This window comes from Cupressus sempervirens, chromosome 11 (genome assembly GCF_028749045.1).
Source record: "Cupressus sempervirens isolate cs-2001-9-10 chromosome 11, ASM2874904v1, whole genome shotgun sequence".
NCBI lineage: Eukaryota > Viridiplantae > Streptophyta > Pinopsida > Cupressales > Cupressaceae > Cupressus > Cupressus sempervirens.
Genome location: NC_143128.1, coordinates 514,650,559 through 514,664,365, shown reverse-complemented (window position 1 = coordinate 514,664,365; position 13,807 = coordinate 514,650,559).

Sequence of the window (13,807 nt, the reverse complement as noted above, 5' to 3'; positions counted from 1 at the left end):
CTTACAATTCAAGAACTTCTATTTCTCGAACTTCCATTAGAAGAGCTTCCATTTCTCCAACTTGATTACAAATGATAATAGGCCTTTCTTAAATAGGCACTTCTAACCCAAGACATTACAAACACAAGCAATGCGGGATAAAAGGTAAATACAACTACCTTTAAATAAATATTAAATTCCCACCCAAATACAACTAAGCACCCAAAAAATATTAAATGCATGATTTAAGGAACTTGCCACCTACACACCTCGATTAATGGAATGACAACTATTTTTATTATTTTCTATTTATGCCACCCATGCACCTTGAAAATAGAGATTCATCTTTTCTCCACTTTTCCTATTTTCTATTTTAAATTATTTTCCTTCCATTTTCGTCACTTTCTCTCTCCTCCACAAATTTTTTTTTTTTTTTAAATTTTTTTTTTCTCTTTTTAAATTTTTTTTTTTTCCTCTCTTTTTTTTTTCTAATAATTTAATTTTCCCATGTAAGATGCTCCTGCATCAGACTCCCTTGGTAGATAGAAAAGTGTGTCCCACACTTTAACGCCAAAAGAAAGATATACAACCATCTTCATGTTCACCACAAGCTTCCACCTCAACAGGACAAGAAAACCAACATGCAAATCTTCCACATTTTTTTTGGCTGATGCATGATGCTCCTGCATCCGACTCCCATGGTAGGAAAAATTTTGTGAATATGGATTCACAAAATGAAGTAGCCACTGTTGATAGATTTTTTTTCCTTTTCCTCCAACACATAGCTGGAACAAGTATCCGATGCTGAAATATTTCCTTCTTTCTTCTTTTCCAACACCTAGTCGGAACAACTGTTTGCTGCTGAAAATACTCCTTCGCAGTGAACTCTATCCAAGTATAACTCTCATCCTCATCCAATCTTGTTGAATTAACCACACCTGTAATAAACCCAACAATACCATACCAATCTTCCTTTACATACCACACATGACTAACAAGATCCTCATGCAAACCATCATCAATATCTTGTAAACTCATATCAAATTCAGCATCATATAATTCATAAGAATTTACCTCTTTGACATATTCATCTTTGCTTGCCTCTTTCATGTCATCAACAATGCATGTAACTATTTCTCCAACTAAGGCACTATACTTTTCCTCCATTGCAATCTTCGAATCATCTTGATCTAGTTTAGGTTCATAAATCTTGTCCTCTTCATGCTCTTTCTCTTCTCATTCATCTTCTTCAACTTTAGGTTCTCAAATAATTTCCTCTTCATCCTCTTGCTCTTCCACTGGATCATCTTTCTTTTCCACATCCATGGAATTATCAATATCCCTTTTCTAGTGACATGCTCTTTGTTTCTGCAACTCAGCTTCTAATTCATTCACTTGCTTCTGCAAATCAACTAGCAATGATTGTTGATTTCTTGCTCTAAATTTCTCAAGTCGAGGAATCCTCAGAATCCATCCAATCACAAAAGTCATCTTCTTCTTTCTCTTCTCCATAATCAAGTCTTTAGAAGACAAATCTCATGCAACACAAGAACCTCGTGCAAACTGCCTCACAGTCGGTGATCTGTCTACACAATCAAGAACTTCTTGACAAACTTCACCCACTTAAGGTCCTGGTGCAAACTGCCTCATGTTCGGCGATCTGTCCGCACACTCAAGAACTCCTGCTCTGATACCACTAAAGACGGGCCACACCACCCGTACCAACTCACAACCAAAAATGCAATAATATGGAGACAAGAGAGATGAAAAAATGCTTCATAAAACATCCATTAATACTTGAAATCTATTAGAAGAGATTACATTTGAAGAGCTTACAATTCAAGAACTTCTATTTCTCGAACTTCCATTAGAAGAGCTTCCATTTCTCCAACTTGATTACAAATGATAATAGGCCTTTCTTAAATAGGCACTTCTAACCCAAGACATTACAAACACAAGCAATGCGGGATAAAAGGTAAATACAACTACCTTTAAATAAATATTAAATTCCCACCCAAATACAACTAAGCACCCAAAAAATATTAAATGCATGATTTAAGGAACTTGCCACCTACACACCTCGATTAATGGAATGACAACTATTTTTATTATTTTCTATTTATGCCACCCATGCACCTTGAAAATAGAGATTCATCTTTTCTCCACTTTTCCTATTTTCTATTTTAAATTATTTTCCTTCCATTTTCGTCACTTTCTCTCTCCTCCACAAATTTTTTTTTTTTTTTAAATTTTTTTTTTCTCTTTTTAAATTTTTTTTTTTTCCTCTCTTTTTTTTTTCTAATAATTTAATTTTCCCATGTAAGATGCTCCTGCATCAGAGATCCAGTGGAAGAGCAAGTGGATGAAGAGGAAATCATTTGCGAACCTAAAGTTGAAGAAGATGAAAGACAAGAGGAAGAGCATGAAGATGGCAAGATTTATGAACCTGAAATAGAGCAAGATGATTTGAAGATTGCAACAATGGAGGAAGAATATAGTGCCTTCGTTGGAGATCAAGCAAGTGGAGTAGTTACGTGCATTGTTGATGACATAAAAGAGGCAAGCAAAGATGAAGATGTCAAACAGGTAAATTCTTGTGAATCATGGGATGTTGTCTTTGATATGAGTTTAAAAGATATTAATGATGGTTTGCATGAGGATCTTGTTCATGATGTATGGTATGCAAAGGAATATTGGTATGGTGTTGTTGGATTTATTACAGGTGTGATTAATTCAACAAGATTGAATGAGGATGAGATTTATGCTTGGATAGAGCTCATTGCAAAGGAGAAATTTCAGCATCGGATACTTGTTCCAGCTATGTGTTGGAGGAAGAGGAAAAAAAATTATGTCAACAATGGCTACTTCATTTTGTGAATCCATATTCACAAAATTTTTCCTACCATGGGAGTCGGATGCAGGAGCATCATGCATTAGCGAAAAAAAAAATGTGGAAGATTTTCCTGTTGGTTTTCTTGTCCCTATTGAGGTGGAAGCTTGTGGTGGAGGTGAAGATGGTTCTATATCTTTCTTTTGATATCAAAGTGTGGGACACACTTTTCTATCTACCAAGGGAGTCTGATGCAGGAGCATCTTGCATGGGAAAATTAAATTATTAGAAAAAAAAAAAAAAAAAAAACGAGAAAAAAAAAAAGAAAAAAAAATTTGTGGAGGAGAGAGAAAGTGACGAAAATAGAAGGAAAATAATTAAAAATAGAAAATAGGAAAAGTGGAGAAAAGAGGAATCTCTATTTTCAAGGTGCATGGGTGGCATAAATAGAAAATAATAAAAATAGTTGTCATTCAATTAATCGAGGTGTGTAGGTGGCAAGTTCCTTAAATCATGCATTTAATATTTGTTGGGTGCTTAGTTGTATTTGGGTGGGAATTTAATATTTATTTAAAGGTAGTTGTATTTACCTTTTATCCCACATTGCTTGTGTTTGTAATGTCTTGGGTTAGAAGTGCCTATTTAAACAAGGCTTATTATCATTTGTAATCAAGTTCGAGAAATGGAAGCTCTTCTAATGGAAGTTCGAGAAATGGAAGCTCTTCTAATGGAAGTTCGAGAAATAGAAGTTCTTGAATTGTAAGCTCTTCAAGACAAGCTCTTCAAGTATAAGCTCTTTGTATGTAATCTCTTGTAATAGATTTCAAGTATTAATGGATGCTTTATGAAGCATTTTTTTCATCTCTCTCTATCTCCATATTGTTGCATTTTTTGTTGTTAGTTGGTACGGGTGGTGTTGGCCCGTCATCACAAAACATGGTGAGCTAAAAAATCTATAGTTATGAAATATCTCAAACCATTTCAAAATCTATTCCAACTTTTTTCCCACCCATCCTAATACTAAATGAAAACAATTAATATCTTTATAAGGTCTACTATATCTTTTGATACCAAACCTATATGGCCAACTTTAAAAACATTCAAAAAATATGCTTTTGGCCCTTTTTTATGTGATTTTTACTTCAAACATGTAACTACTGACTTTGTTTTCACCAAAATTTGATGAAATGAAAAGGGTTTCTTAAGAATGTTCTTATCTTCCCATAAATGTAAGGTTTTTAAAATTATGAGTTTAGTAAGTAATTATTACTTGTTCTCTAATGGATTTATGTATAAAGTGTTGATTGACACACTACTTGAAAATCAACTATACCTTTCAAATGGTACAACATTTTTTAAATCCAAAAGATGCATCACATTCTATGTTCTTCTACTATAAGGAAAAAAATAAAAAAATGAATTTTGCAGAGTTTTGAATTAGTTAAGGTGGTTAGACATGAGAGTTTTTTAATTCCAAAAATTCTAAAATCAAAAATTAATTATTAATTATTTATCAAGAATAAAAATACCCAAAAATATGTGTCACATCCAAGCATGAGTCTACTACTTATATTTAGAATATTATTAAAAAATATTTTCATTTGATTTTGATTAAGGTGGTTAGATATACACCTACTTGTTATTTTTGTTCTAAAATTTTTGTAACATTGCATTAAAATTCAAAAGTTTGGCCAATCAATTTTTATTCCTTTTGAGATAAGTCCTAGTAGTTTAGAAACTAGATTCAATTTGCTAGAGATTATTTTGTCTCAACTTTTTGATATAAAGTTAATAACAAGTAAAAAATTGCACATCAAGTTGACATAACCCTAATTTTCTAGTTTTTTATTGCCACTTAAGAGTATAGTTTGGGTCACCATGATCCTGCACATACCCATGTATTAGATTTTTGTTTTAAGAACATGACAGTCATCATTCTAGAGTAGTCATCAACAAACAAAATTATATATATGTCTCCTTTGTAGCTTTGCACTTTTATTGGGCCACATAGATTAGTATGGACTAACAATAGTACTTCTTTGGAAGTATAGGTTTTTCTTTTGAAACTTGACTTGGTCATCTTTCCTAGCTAACACTATTTGCACATTGTATTATTAGGCTTCTTTAGTTTAGGAAAACCTCTGACTTTCTTCATTTTGTTGATGCTAATCAGATTATCAAATTTGACATGACATAGCATTTTATGCCATAGCCACACATCATCAAATTTTACAATAAGATAGGTAGCATCCTCCATAGCTAAGTAAAATAGATTACTCCTAGTTTGGTCTCCTTTTATTATAAGATTTCCATCAGTGTCATAGATTTTGGCAGCTTTGTTTCCAAATTCTATTTTGCATCCTACATTACCTAATTACGGCACACTTAGCTGATTGTAGTTCAATCCTTTAGCATAATATACATTATCACATGAAATTTTCTGTCTAAGCTTAATGGAACCTTTTACTTTGATTAGACATGGAGCATCATTTCCAAATCTAACACTATTTCAATCATATCGAGTTAAGGTAACACACTTACTTTTGTCTCCTGTCATGTGATTTGAACATCCATTGTCTTTGATCCAATTGTCATTCTTGTTTACATAGGTTACCAGTGCTATTGCTTCATCTTTGACTGACTTATCATTCATGGCTACATAGACTACCTCATCATCATTTTCATCAAAATTCTCTTCTTCAACAATGTAGCACTTTTTTCCTTTGTCTTTGTAATTTCTGCTATCATCTTCTCTTATTTTCTCGTACTTTTTTCCTTCTCTGTAGTTCTTCTTCTACGTAGACCTTGCATAAATATTTCCTACTTCATGCAATTAAAAAAATTGATAGGCAAATTACCTTTGAATTTACCTTTGCCTTTGTAAAATCTTATAGCCAGCAATGCTTCCAATTGTTCCACATCTTGTTCATTTGTGTTGTTTTCATTGGATGCATATTTCATCTTTCTTTTCTTCTTCTTTGGTTTCAACTCTTTAGTTTATTTCAACAATAACTTGGCCTTGAAAGTAGACTCAAGATTCTCAGGTCTGTAGTTTTCAAAGTTGGATAACTCAAATCCAGTAAGTCTTCCCACTATACCTTCAAGGGTTAGTTTTTTTACTAGTATGCATCTCAACTCTTGGATGGCTGATACTCTAATAGCATAGATGGGAAGAAAGGTTCCTAAAACTTTGATAAAAATAGTTTCATCATCTAAAAGACCAATCACACTTCTTATTGTACTTACCACTGCCTTTATTCTAGAGGCATATAGAGTAATGTTCTCACCTTCCTCCATTCTCATGTTATCAAAATTTCCTCTGAGCCTTTCTACTTTTTATCTTTAGACATTCTTATCTCCTCCATAAATATTTTTCAAGGTTTCCCACATCTTGAATCCAAAGTTACATCCCTTGATGTCATCAAATTTAGCATAGTTGAGGACAAAGGAAATCTCGAGCATTGCCTGATTGTGCTCCTTATTTTTCTCCATATCTTTGCAGTAGAGATAGCAATTGGATCAATATGTACCACTGTGATTGAGGTTTGTGCATGATCACCTATTGATCCAAGGTGCAACTTCATTAAAATTTTCCATGCAGTGAAGTTATCTCTATTGAGCTTGGGAACTTCTCTCTTAGACATCTTGATCTTTCTGCTTCTAGTACCTTTAAACCAAATTACTAGATGGCTCTAATACCAATTTTTAGAAATTCTTTAGAATAACTAAGAGGGGGAATGAATCAGTTATTCAAGGTCCAAATGTCCTAATAAAACCCCTTTTTTTACTAAGTATAGTGAGCCCATTTAAACTAACCATGCATCCAAGCTAAACATTCTTCTTAGTAAGTTACTGATAAATAAACATGCAAGAATAAGACATGAAAAATCAAGACATGACACAATGATTTATGTGGAAATCCAATTTGGGAAAAACCACCAGTAACATGCTATCTTGTTTCTCACTCTTCTAAAGTGATGCCCTATAAAAAGCTTTCCCTATTAAAGGTTGCCAAACACACTGTTAAATGTGACTTGGTTAAGGGATTCCAACCACTCTATTAGAAGTGGACCTGGTGAAATGACTTTAGAACATTCACTCAAAATGTCACCTTATTAAAGGATTTCTCAATGGTAGTTAGACCAACCTAAGTCCATGGGATTTTTCCCTAACTGATACAATTGCTAGAGAGTAATAATGAGGGCTTTTGATCTTATATAACTCACAACATAACTTGTAGATTTTAGATCTCAATTCAGTTCACAAATTTGTCTAGCTTTCAGTCTCTACAACTCTAACAGCTTGTCTTCTTTTCAAACTTTGTCTCCTTGAGTCTCCATGCTCATTGTGCCAATGCAATCACCTTTGTGGTCACATATTGAAGTAGAGTCTTTGTACTTCATTCTTTGCTTTGAATGCCTTCTCCTTGACACCACACACTCTCTCCAATCTCTCTTGGCTTCTTGACCTATAACTCCTTAAGTAGGAGTGTGGAATACTTTTCCCACTCTTATTTTGGGTTTGAATGGATTAGGTAAGATATGATGTATCTTCCCCTTATCTTGTTTCTTCTAGAAACATTAGGTGGAATCCAGCTATATTCAAATAAAAATACTTAACCTTGAATTTTGCTCCACCAGCTCAACATCCTTATCGTCCATCTAGTTCACAAAATTCAAGGTAAGAAACTTATCAGCTCAAATTTGGTGAATCTTTGACTTTCCAAATAATGTAACAACTTGAAACTATTGACTTTTGGATGCTCATCACATACCATGTTACTAAGCACCTACTATGGATTCAGTTGGCATCAACAAATTTTTACTAATACTCAGTACCTATTACATTTTATCTAGCTTAGGACCTAAACTTGCTCGACACCTTATATTTCACTCGGCACACACTAGATTTTTCATTTGCTCGGCACCCACTAATGAATTTAGTCAAGCTTTGTAGATAGTTTTGTTATAACTTATCCTTCTAGAGTTTCTAAGTGTAGTCAACCTTTGTATCTTCAAAATGTATTATTAATACATCATTTTACCATTGTCTTAACTAATCCTTGTACTTCACTAAAAAATCATTACTCAACCTTTCCCTTAGGAGCTTTTGTTACATCTTATTGATTAAATCCTCTCCATCAATCAACTAAGTGATAATACTTGGATCTTATAAGAAATTCTCATTCTAGCAAATAGCAAGTTTGGTATCAGTGACAAAACAATGATTGAAAACATTCATTATCAACAATCTCCTTTCTTTAATAATGATCTTTTCAATCAAATTTCAAAAGTGATCAATGATTTAGATGAAGAAGCTAATTATGGAAGTATCTAGAAAACTCTTTGTGAAAATATTTAAATAGAGAAGATCCTAATCTAGATCAATGTGGATGAGAAGAAGAGAATTTATATGAACAAGAAAAAATATACAAATGGTAAGTGAAAGACTGAGATTAGATTAGAAATTATTGGAAGTATTATATTATCTCTTAGCAAAGAAAGTGACCTAGTTGGAGAAGTGAAGGGGATGAAAATTATTATTAGATCAAAAGAGAGGATCAGTTAGCTAGGAGAAGACTTTAAACCACCTTACAAAGCATATCAAGAGTTTGGTACTAAATTAGTTCTAATCAACTTGAATTAGGGAAAATCTCTTAATAGAGTGGTCTTAATAGATATCTATTAATCTCCTAACGCTCTAACAAGGTTAGACCTAGTAGTCTCAAATGCTTTTAATAGGATAGTCCCCTCATAGGGTAGATCATATATTATGATCAAACATTGTAACCCTACCACATTAAATTTATTACTATAGTAGTGAATATTTGTGGATGTCATTCCCACCCTAGTTTTACCTTCCCTTGGAGGGTTTCTAGGTAATACGTATTGTGTTATGTATTTATTTTCATGCATGTGATAGATCAGATTTACATGTTATAGAAATTTCATTACTAGAATTTTTACATGCACAAGATAAATTGGTGAATGTGTGAATGAATTGTTGAAAAGTAAAAGTGCTTAAGATTCTATTTCATCCCACCTCATAGTATCTTGTTATCCTATTTATAATTCCATCAATCAAACTAACCACTTTACTATTACTACAAGAAAGATATATTTCATGAACCAAATGCTTGGTTACAAGAAAAAAAAATTTCACCTTACTAGTTGGTCAATAGTAAGATATGAAAGGTTAATACTAGAAAATCTTCATTGCTCAATTATTACTAAAGGAAGTGTAACATCAATGAAAATTAAAAATTGTAAACCTATCTCCAACAAACTCCCTCTTTGGCATTGATGACAACACAACATTCAAACATAAAATTATAAAATTTTAAGAAATTAGATAATATCATTAGTTTTATTTTGATTCTTATTCATACCAACTCCCTAATCTAAGATTTTGCTTTAATTTGTCTTAGTTTTTTCCAAATTGAATTTTTCCTCTTTGTTATAGATTCCATCATCTAACTATTTTTCATCTAAGATACAAAACTCTCCATCTTTCACTTTGACATTGAACTCTCCCTAAATATTCCTTTTAGTTCTCCCTTGTTACTCTCACTTTTTGACACTACTAAACCATCCCTCTTTGAAATCAAATGAAAATGATTTCAAACTTTAAAGTTAATATTTACCTTTTTTATTATTTAATATGCAACATGCTCTATATTTCACACCTGAACCATGACAACCTACATCAGGTTGATGTATCTTCAATTGAATTTAGTTGATTGCTCACTATATTTTTCTTTAGTGAGCATTAGATAGGGGAACAACCCTAGTTTACCTCTTAGTTACATAAATGCATTCTTAGGTAAAGCTTTAGTAAATATAACTAATTTTTTCTCCTTGGTGTTCACATATTCCAATCTCACCTCTTCATCTTGAACTAATTCTCTTAAGAAATGATATTTGACTGCAATGTGCCTTGTCTTTGCATACATCACAGGATTTTGGGATATATTAATTGCACTAGTATTCTCGCAATAGATAACCACTTGTTCCTTTCTTTCTTCCATCATTCCTAACATTAATTTCTTGATTTTATATTATGTTAAAATAATTTAGTACTATAACATCATGTTCTGCCTCTATTGTTGATTGAGAGATACAATTCTATTTCTCGCTTGTCCAAGGTGCTAGTCTCTTTCCAAGAATGAATTCTCCTCCACTAGTATTTTTTTTGAAATCAATACTTCCTATCCAATCTACATCATTAAAGGTTGTTAATTCAAGATTTCCTCCTTTCTTATACCATAAACCATACACTTTAGTTCCTTTGTGATACTTTAGAATCCTTTCAACTACCACCATGTGATTTCCTTTAGGATTAGTAGTAAACCTTGCAACTATGCCAACTGTCAGAGCAATATCATCTTTATTCTGTACCACATATTGAAGTTTCCAAATCATTGTATCGTATGTCATTTAGTTTACCTCCTTTGAATCATAATTATTTGAGATTTGATGTTGAATAGACATAGGTGTTCTTACTAGTTTAGAATCTTCCATTCCATATACTTTCAAAATTTTCTTGATATATTTTGATTGAGTGATGAAAATTCCATCCTTCATTTGATGAACTTGAAGACCAACAAAGAATTTAATCTCTCCAAATAGAGATATTTTAAATTCTTTCCTCATTTCTTTAGAAAATGACTCGCATAACATCTCATGTCCTCCAAATATGATATTACCTACAAATATTTATGAAAGCAATATATTTTCATGTGGTCCTTCTTAATATAAAAATTGCTATCACCATTTCTCTTTTCAAAACCAATTCTTATGAGATATCCATGTAGTATTTCATACTGTGATGCAAGATCTTACTTTAATCCATATAAATGTTTTTGAATTTTACATATCTTGTTTCTTTTTCTTTTCAGGCTCTTCAATGTAGAATTCTTCTTCCAAGATTCTATTTAAGAAAGCTGACTTTACATCCATCTAATATACTTTGAATCCCTTTTGTGTATAGTATGCTAGAAGTATTTTGACTCCTTCAAATCTTGCAATAAGTAATCAATACATTCTTGAGCATAACATTTTCATACAAGCCTTGCCTTGATCCTTGTTACTTCTCCTTTCTTATTCAACTTATTTATAAAAATCCATTTTGTACCAATCACATTCTTATCCTTAGGTCTAGGTACATGAGACCAAGTTTCATTCTTTTTTATTTTCTCAATTCCTCCATTCATTTCCTCTATCCAAATTTCATTTTCTAAAGCATCTCTTACAAATCTAGGTTCAAATTCATTAAGAAAATTTGTACCTTTTAGTTTGTTCCTTGTTAGTGTGTCTTTTGTCTCTCCTTAAATTATTTTTATAGGTGCATAATGTCTCCTAAAATATTTTGCATGTCTTGGATCTTTCTTTCTTGATTCTAATTTTGGTCCACTTGGTTCTCTAAGATCTTCATCCTTTTATAGGGGCTATTTTGGCTAATGTAGTTGTAACTTGAGTTGCACTACCTGTAACTTGGGTTATAAAAACTATGAGATATGTTTCACTTCTTGTGACTACAACTTAGGTTGAACTATCTATGTCTTAGGTTTCTTTGACTATGACTTGGGTTGAAATGCTAGTGACTTACTAGGTTTAAATTTCTACTAAAATTGAGGTAGAGTCTCAAGTTCCTCCTCATAGTTACCAAAATTTATGTAGTCTTGAAGATCCTTTCTCCTCTATTTTTAATTTTCTTTCCACAAACTCATCAATATTTAGATGTGCACTATTAATGACTTTGTGAGTAAAAATATTCAAACATTTGTATGTCTTACTTTTATTGGAGTACCCTAGGAATATACCTTAATCCCTTTTTGCATCAAACTTTCCTTTCCTTACATCTTTCAAGATATAATATTTTATTCCAAGTAATCTGAGATAACAAATATTAGGCTTGTACCACTACCATGATTCCTAAGGTGTTTTGTTTGTACCTTTCTTTAATCAAACTTGGTTTAATGTATGAATTGCTACATTGATTGCTTCACTCTAGATTTTTTGGTGCTATATTCTTCCTAGTCATTACTATTCTTGTACTTTTCCATGATGGATATGTTTCTTCTTTCTCTTATTCCATTTTTCTCTAGATTTCTAGGTGTTGATATCTGTCTTTTGATTACCCTTTTAGTGTAAAACTCATTGAATTCATTTGAGATGAATTTACCTCCTCTATCTAATCTCATGCATTTAAATTATTTCCCTTTTTCTTTCAATAATCTAGTCAAATACCATTTGAAGTTTTGAAAAGAATTAGTTCTATCTTTCAAAAATATTATAGTCATCATTGTAGAATACTCATCATTAAATAGATACAAATATATATCTCCATAGTAACTTTATACACTTATTGCCCCACAAAGATATGTATGAACTAGTTAAAAAACTTATTCAGAATTGTAGGACATATTTTTGAAACTTATTTTACTCATTTTCCAAATTTGACATTGTTTGCACATGTCCATCTCAAGTTTCTTCACACAAGGTATGCCTCTTACCCTTTTGTTCTTTTTTATTATCATAACTAGTTTACCAAAGTTAACATGACACATCCTTCTATGCCATAGCAAACTTTCTTCTATCTAAGCCAAAAAAAATAGGTTACCTTTTGTCAAATTAAAACTTCCAACTAGGTTTTCTTTTCCATCCATTAATTTATAGGTTTTCCAGTCATGAAATAAAGCTTGTATCCTATGTTATTTAGTTGTGCTACACTGAGTAGATTACATCTTAATACTTCAATAAAGAAGTCATTTTCAAATTAGATTCCTTTAGTTATTGATATGATTCCTTTTTTCATTTACATAACATGGTTCATTGTCTCATAATATTTAAGACTTCCACCATCGTAGAGTTCTAAATATTCAAACATCATTTCATCACCAGTCATGTGATGAGAGAATCCACTATCTATGATCCATGTATCATTTTTGATAATATGAGAGATAAATGCTATCTCTTTTATTTTCCCCATCATCAAATTCATCTTTAACAACAACATAAACTTCTTCTTCTTCATCATCAACACTATCAAAATCTTTAGCAATGTAACAAGATTTCTTACCTTTGTCTTTGTAGTCCTTTTAGATTTTGAAATCATTCTTACCTTTGAACCTATTATTTCCTTCCACATCTTTATCTTCTTTGTTTAGACATATTGTAGTAATATGACCAACCTCTTTACATGAGAAACAAATCTATTGAACTTTTCCTCTAAATTTTCCTTTCCCTTTTGCTACTATTTTGCCAGTAGGGCTTCAATGACTTCAAGGTATTCATTTGATTAATCTTTTTATTCACTATCACCATATTCTCCTTTTGAGTTTCCTCCTTTTCTACCAAGAGTCAGTTTGGATTTGAATGCATATTCAAAGTTGCTAGAGGTAGGAGCATACTTATCAGGGTTATCCAACTCAAAAGTAGTCAATCTTCTCACAAGGGCATCATAGGTTATATTATTATTATGATTCCATCTTATCTCTTGAATTTTTGAAACTCTAATTGCACAAATTAGAAGAAGAGTTCTTAGTTCCTTTCTCACCATGGTCTCATTAGTTTTATCTCCTCCTATAGATCTAATTGCACTCCCACTATATTTGATTCTTTCATTGTATTGGGCAATGTTCTCACTTTCTTTATTTTTATTTGACCAAAGTTGCCTCTCAAGCTTTTTATCTTGGATATTTTTACATTTTTATCACCTCCATAGACTTTTTGTAGCTTTTCCCACATTTCAAATGTAGTGGGACAATATTTAACCTCATCAAATTTAGAATAGTTTAGAGAGGAAGCTATATAAATCAACATCATATTGTAATACTTTGCCTCTTTCATTTTTTCCATAGTCATAGGCTTAGGTGGTGACACATATTTTTTCTCAAAGTAGAACAAACCAATATCATTGATGGCTGATAGGTGCAACTGCATTGATTATTGCCATGCTAAAAAAAAGTCTTTGTTGAATTTAGGAATATCCCTTCTA